Raw genomic sequence first — 7,699 nt, 5'->3', positions numbered from 1 at the left:
TCTTTTAGAAAAGCAGATCTAAGAACCTGTATAGCAGGCCCTCCTATATAGGTCAGGGTCTTTGCTGATACACTTGTATTCTCATAAATTTGACTATGTTCTCTAAACATTTTAGAGATTAGGCCTTTATTGCTGGCTGTAAAAATTATTTCCCAGCTTTCTGCTTCCCTTCTAATCTTGGTTGAATTGGCTTTTTTTGAGCAAAACATTATTAATTTATTATTCATTTTGCATTATTTAATATTCTCTATTTCTTGTTGGATCATAAATTCTTCCCTTCTCCATACATGTGACAGGTAAATTATTATTTGCTCTCCTAATATGCGCATGGTATCACCTTTTTTGTCAAAACCATGTATGCATTTTAACCTTATCTTGATATATAGTGTAAAATGTTGGTCTATTGCTAATTTTTCCCACAATGTTTTTGTTTTGTTGTCAAATAGTGAGTTCTTACTCCAGAAGCTGGGGTCTCTGGGTCTATCAAATATCAGATTACTATAGTTACTGACTATTATCTCATGTGTACAAAACAGATACCATTAATCTACCTCACTCTTTCTTAGCCAGTACCAAGTAGTTTTGATGATTGCTGCTTTACAATATAGTTTTAGATGTGATACAGCTAGGCCACTTTTTGTTGCATTTTTTTTTTCATTAATTCACCTGATATTCTTTTCCTTTTATTATTCCAGATTAATTTTATTATTTTTTAAGTTCCATAAAGCAATTTTTAGTGGTTTGTTTGGTATGGCACTGAATAAGTAAATGAATTTAAGAAGAATTTTCATTTTCATTATATTAACTTGACCTCCCCAGGAACAACTGATATTTATCCAATTATTGTGATCTGACAATATTTGTGTGAAAAGTACTTTGCGATTGTGTTCATATAGCTCTTGGGTTTGTCTTGATAGTAGAATCCCAAATATTTTATATTGTCTACAGTAACTTTAAATGGAATTTCTCTTTCTACCTCTTGCTGCTGGGTTTTGTTGGTAGTATATAGAAATACTGATGATTTATGTGGGTTTATTTTATGTCCTGGAACATTGCTAAAGTTGTTAATACTATCAAGTATTTTTTTCAGATGATTCTGTAAGATTCTCTAAGTATATCATCATATCATCTGCAAAGACTGATAGCTGTGTTTGCTCATTGCTTATTCTAATTTGTTCAATTTCTCTTTCTTCTCATTGCTAAAGCTAACATTCCTGGTACTATATTCAATAACAGTGGTGATAATAGACATATTTGTTTCACCCCTGATCTTTTATGGAAAGCTTCTTTTTCACACCTATTATAAATAGTGTTTGCTGAGGGTTCTACATAAATGTTACTTGTCATTTTGAGGAAAACTCCATTTATTCCTATCTTCTCTAATCTTTTAATAGGAATGGGTGTTGCATTTTGTCAAAAACTGTTTCTTCTGCAACTATTGAGATAATCATATGATTTCTATTAGCTTTATTATTGATATGGTCAATTATACTGATAATTTTCCTAATATTGAACCAGTCCTAAATTTCTGGTATAAATACTGCTTGATCATAATTTATTACACTCATAATAAATTGCTGTAATCTCTTTGCTAATATATGATTTTGCATCAATTTTCATTAGGTAAATTGACCTATAATTTTCTTTCTCTCTTTTGACTTGTCCTGGCTTAGGTATCAGCAATATATTAGTATCATAAAAATAATTTGGTGGAACTCTTTCATCACCTATTTTTCCAAATACTTTATATAGAATTGGGGGTATTTGTTTTTTTTAAATGTTGGTAGAATTCATTGGTGATTTCATCTGGCCCTGGAGATGTTTTCTTAAGGAGTTCATTGATTGCTTGTTGAATCTCTTTTATTAAGATTGGTTTTTTTAAGTATTTTTTCCTCTACTGTTAATTAGAACAATTTCTATTTTTTGTAAATATGCATCCATTTCACTTTTATGGACATATTTATTGCTGTGTAATGAGAAAAATAGTTCTTAATTATGGATTTAATTTCCTCTTCAATGGTGATGAATTCACATTTTCTAATTTATTGCTTGCAATTTGATTTTCTTCTTTCATTTTTTAAATCAAATTAACCAAAGGTACTATTTTACTGTTTTTTTTTCTTTTTTACATAAAACCAAATCTTAGTTTTATTTGTTCAATAATTTTCTTACTTTCGGTTACATTCATCTCTCCTTTGATTTTCAGAATTTCCAATTGGATATTTAAGTGGGGATTTTTAATTTGTACTTTTCTTGCTCTTTAAGTTGGATACCCAATTTATTGATCTTCTCTTTCTATACTTTATTCATGTAAGCATTAGAAATAAAAAGAATCCCTAAGAACTACTTTGGCTGCATCCCTAAATTTTGGTGCATTGTGCCAATATTGTCATTCTCTTGGATGAAACTATTTACTGTTTCTATTTTTGTTTGATCCACTCATTCTTTAGGATTAGTTTAGTTACTTTCAAATGAATTTTCAGTCTATCTTTCCCTGGCTTTTTATTTTTTTTCTTTCAGAGGATGGAATTTTCTCTCTTTTTTTTTAGGAGATTTATTTATTTATTTTTAGATTTCTACATATTTCCACAAAACTTTGAGTCCCAATTTTTCTCCCCACCTCTCCCTTTCCCACACCCCATAACACCTTGCATTCTGATTACCCCTTCCCTCAATGTGCCCTCCCTTCTATCACACCCCATCTTCCCTTATCCCCATATTCTCTCTTTTTTTTGCAGGGAAAGATGAATTTCTATACCCCATTACCTGTATTTCTTATTTCCCAGATACATGCAATAGCAATTCTCAACATTTGTTTCTAATACTTTGATTCCAGTTCTCTCCCTCCCTCCTTCCCATCCACCCCCACTGAGAAGTCAAACAATTCAATACAGGCTATGTATGTGTCCTTTTGCAAAAGACTTCCATAGTAGTCATGTCGTGTAAGACTATATTGTCCTCCATCCTACCCTGTCCCCCTTTTTTTCTATTGTCTCATTTGACCTTGTCCCTTCCCAAAAGTGTTTATTTCTAGTTATTCCCATCTCCTATTTGCCCTACCTTCTATCATCTCCCTCACCCCACTTATCCCTCTCCCCTACTTTCCTGTAGTGTAAGATAGATTTTCATACCAAATTTAATGAGCATGTTATTCCCTCTTTAAGCCATATGTGAAGAGAGCAAGTTTCACTTTTCTCCTCTCACCTCCTCCCTTTTCTCCTCCATTGAAAAAGATTTTTCTTATCTCTTTTATGAGTGATAGTCTGCCTCATTCCATTTCTCCCTTTCTCCTCCCAATATTTTCCTTTCTCATCACTTAATTTTATTTCATTTTTGTAATGGATACCATCTCTTCTGATTCAACTCAACCTGTACTCTCTGTCTATGTGTGTGTGTGTGTGTGTGTGTATGTGTGTATGTGTGTATGTGTGTGTGTAATCCCTCCATCTATCTAAATACTGAGAAAAGTGTCAAGAGTTACAAATATTATCTTTCCATGGAGGAATGTAAGCAATTCAGCTTTAAATAGTCCTTGATGATTTTTCTTTCCTGTTTACCTCTTCATGCTTCTGTTGATTCTTGTGTCTGAAAGTCAAATTTTCTATTCAGTTCTAGTCTTTTCAGCATGAATTACTGAAAGTCCTCTATATCATTGAATGACCATTTTTTCCCTTGAAGTATTATACTCAGTTTAGCTGGGTAGGTGATTCTTGATTTCAATCCCAGTCCCTTTCACTTCTGGAATATCCTATTCCAAGCTCTTTGATCCGTTAATGTAGAAGTTGCCAGATCATGTGTTATCCTGATTGTATTTCCACAATACTCAAATTGTTTCTTTTTAGCTGCTTGCAATATTTTCTCCTTGACATGGAAACTCTGAAATTTGGTCACAATATTCCTAGGAGTTTCTCTTTTCAGGTCTCTTTCAGGAGGTGATCAGTGGATTCTTTCAATATTTATTTTGCCTTCTGGTTCTAGAATGTCAGGGCAGTTTTCCTTGATAATTACATGAAAGATTATGTCTAGGCTCTTTTTTTGATCATGGCTTTCAGGTAGTCCCATAATTTTTAAATTGTTTCTCCTGGATCTGCTTTCCAGATCAGTTGTTTTTCCCATGAGATTTCACATTATCTTCAATTTTTTCAATATTTTCTTTTTCTTTTGTAACTTCTAGGTGTATCATATAGTCATTAGCTTGCCTGACCTCCACTCTAATTTTTAAAGAACTATTTTGTTCAGCGAGCTTTTGAACCTCCTTTTCCATTTGACTAATTCTACTTTTTAAAGCCTTCTTCTCCTCATTGCCTTTTTTAGACTTCTTCTTCCAATTGACTTAGCCTACTTTTAAAGGTGCTATTTTCCTCAGCATTTTTTTTTTGGTTCTCCTTTAGCAAGCTACTGACTCATTTTTCAAGCTCTTCTATGGCTTGAGCTCATTTTATATTCATTTTGGAGGTACTGGAGGCAGAACACTTGATTTCCTCTGACAGTATGCATTGTTCTTCCTCATCTGAAAGGATGGAAGGAGATACCTGTTCACCAAGAAAGTAACCTTCTATGGTCTTATTTTTTTCCCCTTTTGGGGGGCATTTTCCTAAGCAGTTACTTAACTTCTGAATCTTTTGTTAAGAGGATGGTCTTAGTCCTCCTTCTCCCCCCAGCACTGTGCTCAGAGCTGAGATACAGATCAGCTGCTCAATTGCCTCAGAGGCTTTGGGTATGGGTGGGACCACCCCTGAGGGCTGAGGTTCAGATCCCCTGCTCAGTTCCCCCAGAGGCTGTAAGCTGAGCTGCTCAGACAATGGACCCAGGCTTCTTCTGTAGCCAGCGTAGCCACCTGCTGCCTACTGTTGCTGCTGCTGCCATCTCCTCTGCCACCACCTGGGACCAGTGCTGGGGAGCCCTGCTCCACTCTCGCCCAGCTGGGAAAGTCCTCGTACAATGACTTTTGAAGATTTCTTTGGTGCTTGTGAGTTGAGGGATCTGGGACCCTCTCTGTTGAGTATTCTGCCCCAGAAGCCTGTTCAGGTCCTGTTCCTCCCTGTGCTGCACAGCCAGGGCTGGGCTCCACTCTGCTCAGAGTCCTGTGTAATAAACCTTTCCTGTTGGCCTTCCAGTTACCTTTGGCTGGAAATATCTTTCACTCTGTCATTCTGTGGCTTCTGCTGCTCTAGAATTTGTTGAGAGTCATTTTTTACAGGTATTTTGTGGGCTGTAGGGGAAGCACTAGGGTATATACGTTTTTCTACTCTCCCATTTTGGCTCTACCCCCCTCTGTGGCTTTATGCATGTATTTTTTTTTATTACATCATGATGTGAAAAGGATGCATTTAATATTTCCTCTTTTCTGTATTGGACTGTAAGTCTTTTATGCCCAAATAAGTGGTCAGATTTTTGTTGGTGCCATGTACTGCTGATACAAAAGGTGTATTCTTTTCTATCCCCATTCAGGTTTCTCCAAATGTCTCTTTTGTCTAACTTTTCTAAAATTTTATTCACCTCCTTAACTTCTTTTTTATTTATTTTATGGATAGATTTATCTAGTTCTGAAAAGGGAGGCTGTAGCACCAATGTGATAATCACAGTGACTTTAGTGGCCATGATTATCCTGGTACAATTCTGAATCATGAAATATAATGGACTCTCCACATGGAAGATAGAAGAAAACATTTATTCAGACACCAAAAAGCCAAATGCAGTATAATAACAAAAATCTACACACAGTAACAATGTTTCCCCTGCTAAGCTTCCCACAAACCAGCCTCCTTAAACAAAACACAATCAAGCTCCCTTAAACAAAACCATAAACTAGCTCTTTTACTCACACTAGCCAGCTGCCTGTTTGCCTACATCCTTCGCTTTAGACTGACCTGTCACTAATTTCCTCTCAGCTCTGCCCCAGCTCTGCATCTTCATATTCCATTCTGCCTGCTCCACCCATTCAGCAATCTCCTCCAACCACAAGATCCATTTGACTCTGTCTTCCATATGACCAGGCAGGTCATATGGGCCTATTAATGAATGGGAAAGATCTTTTCATTTAAATTACCAAAACAGAAGCAGGGATCACCACTGACATAATTTTGCTATCTATTTCTTCCTGTAATTCATTTAACTTGTCCTCTAAAAATTTGAACTTGGTATATGTATGTTTAGTATTGATGTTACTTCATTGTTTATAGTACCTTTTAGCATGATGTAGTTTCTTTCCTTATCTCTTTAAATTAGTTTTTTTTGCTTCTGCTTTGTTTCACATCAGGATTGCTACCCATGCTTATTTTTTTTATTTCTGCTGAAGCGTAATATATTCTGCTCCAGTCTTTTACCGTTTCCCTGTGTGCATATCTCTCTGCTCCACATGTGTTTCCTGTAAACAACATATTGTAGAATTATGGCTTTTAATCCATCTTACTATCTGCATCCCATTCACATTTATAATTATTATTACTAACTGTATCTTTCTCTTCATACTTTTATACTTCCCTGCTTTCACACTTTCCCCCCTCACCAGGGTTTTCCTTCTGACCACCACCTCCCTCAATCTGCTCTCTTTTCCATCACTCCCCTTCACCTTTCCCCTACTACTTCTGCCCTCCCTTCAATCCACCCCCTCCTTTTTCTTTCCACTTTTTCCTTCTATTTCTCTAGAGGTAAGATAGATTTCTATACTCAGTTGAATGTGTACGTTATTTCCTCTTTGAGCCAAATCTGTGCTTACCTACCTCCCTTCTTTCCCTTTACAATAATGTCTTTCGCTCCTCTTCATGTGATACAATTTATCCCATTCTCCCTCCCCCTTCCTCTTCTTCCTATCTTATCCTTCTTTTTATCCCTTAATTATTTTTATGTCACATCAAAGTTAACTTTCTCTTTCTATGTTTACCCCTTCCAATTGCTCTAATAAAGGTACAGTTCTTGAGAGTTACAAGTTTCATTTTCCCATGTAGAAATATAAACAGTTAAACTTTATCCAATCACATGTCTTATTTTTCTTTCCTGTTTACCTTTTTGTGCTTTTTTGAATCTTGTATTTGAAGATCAAATTTTCTTTTCAGTTCTGGTCTTTTCATCAGGAATAATTGAAAGATACCCATTTCATCAAATGTCCATCTTTTCCTCAGAAACATTATGCTCAATTTTGTTGGATTGATTGTAATCCAAGCTCCTTTGTCTTATTGAGTATCACATTCCAAGCCCCCCAATCCTTTAACGTAGAAGCTGCTAAATCCTGTGTAATCATCACTGTGGTTATATGATCTTTAAATTGCTTCTCTCAGACTCTTTGCAATATTTTCTCCTTGACCTGGTAATCCTAAAATTTGACTACAACATTCCTTAAAGTTTACTTTTTGGAATCTTTTTCAGAAAATGATCTGTGAATTCTTTCAATAAATATCTCATCCTCTGATTCTAGGATATCAGGGCTGTTTTTCTTAATAATTTCTTGAAAGATGCTGTCCATGCTCTTTTATTGATCATGGCTTTCAGGTAGTGCAATAATGCTTAAATTATGTCTTCTGTATTTATTTTCCATGAAAGTTGTTTTTCCAATGAGTTATTTTACATGTTCTTCTACTTTTTTATTCTTTTCATTTTGTTTTACTGATTCTTGATGTCCCAGAGTTATTAGCTTCCATTTGTTTAATTCTAAATTTTAAGGAATTACTATCTTCAGTTAATATTTGCACCTCCTTTTGTA

Source organism: Notamacropus eugenii, chromosome 1 (assembly GCF_028372415.1).
Source record: "Notamacropus eugenii isolate mMacEug1 chromosome 1, mMacEug1.pri_v2, whole genome shotgun sequence".
Classification (NCBI taxonomy): Eukaryota; Metazoa; Chordata; class Mammalia; order Diprotodontia; family Macropodidae; genus Notamacropus; species Notamacropus eugenii.
This window is presented reverse-complemented; position numbering follows the sequence as displayed.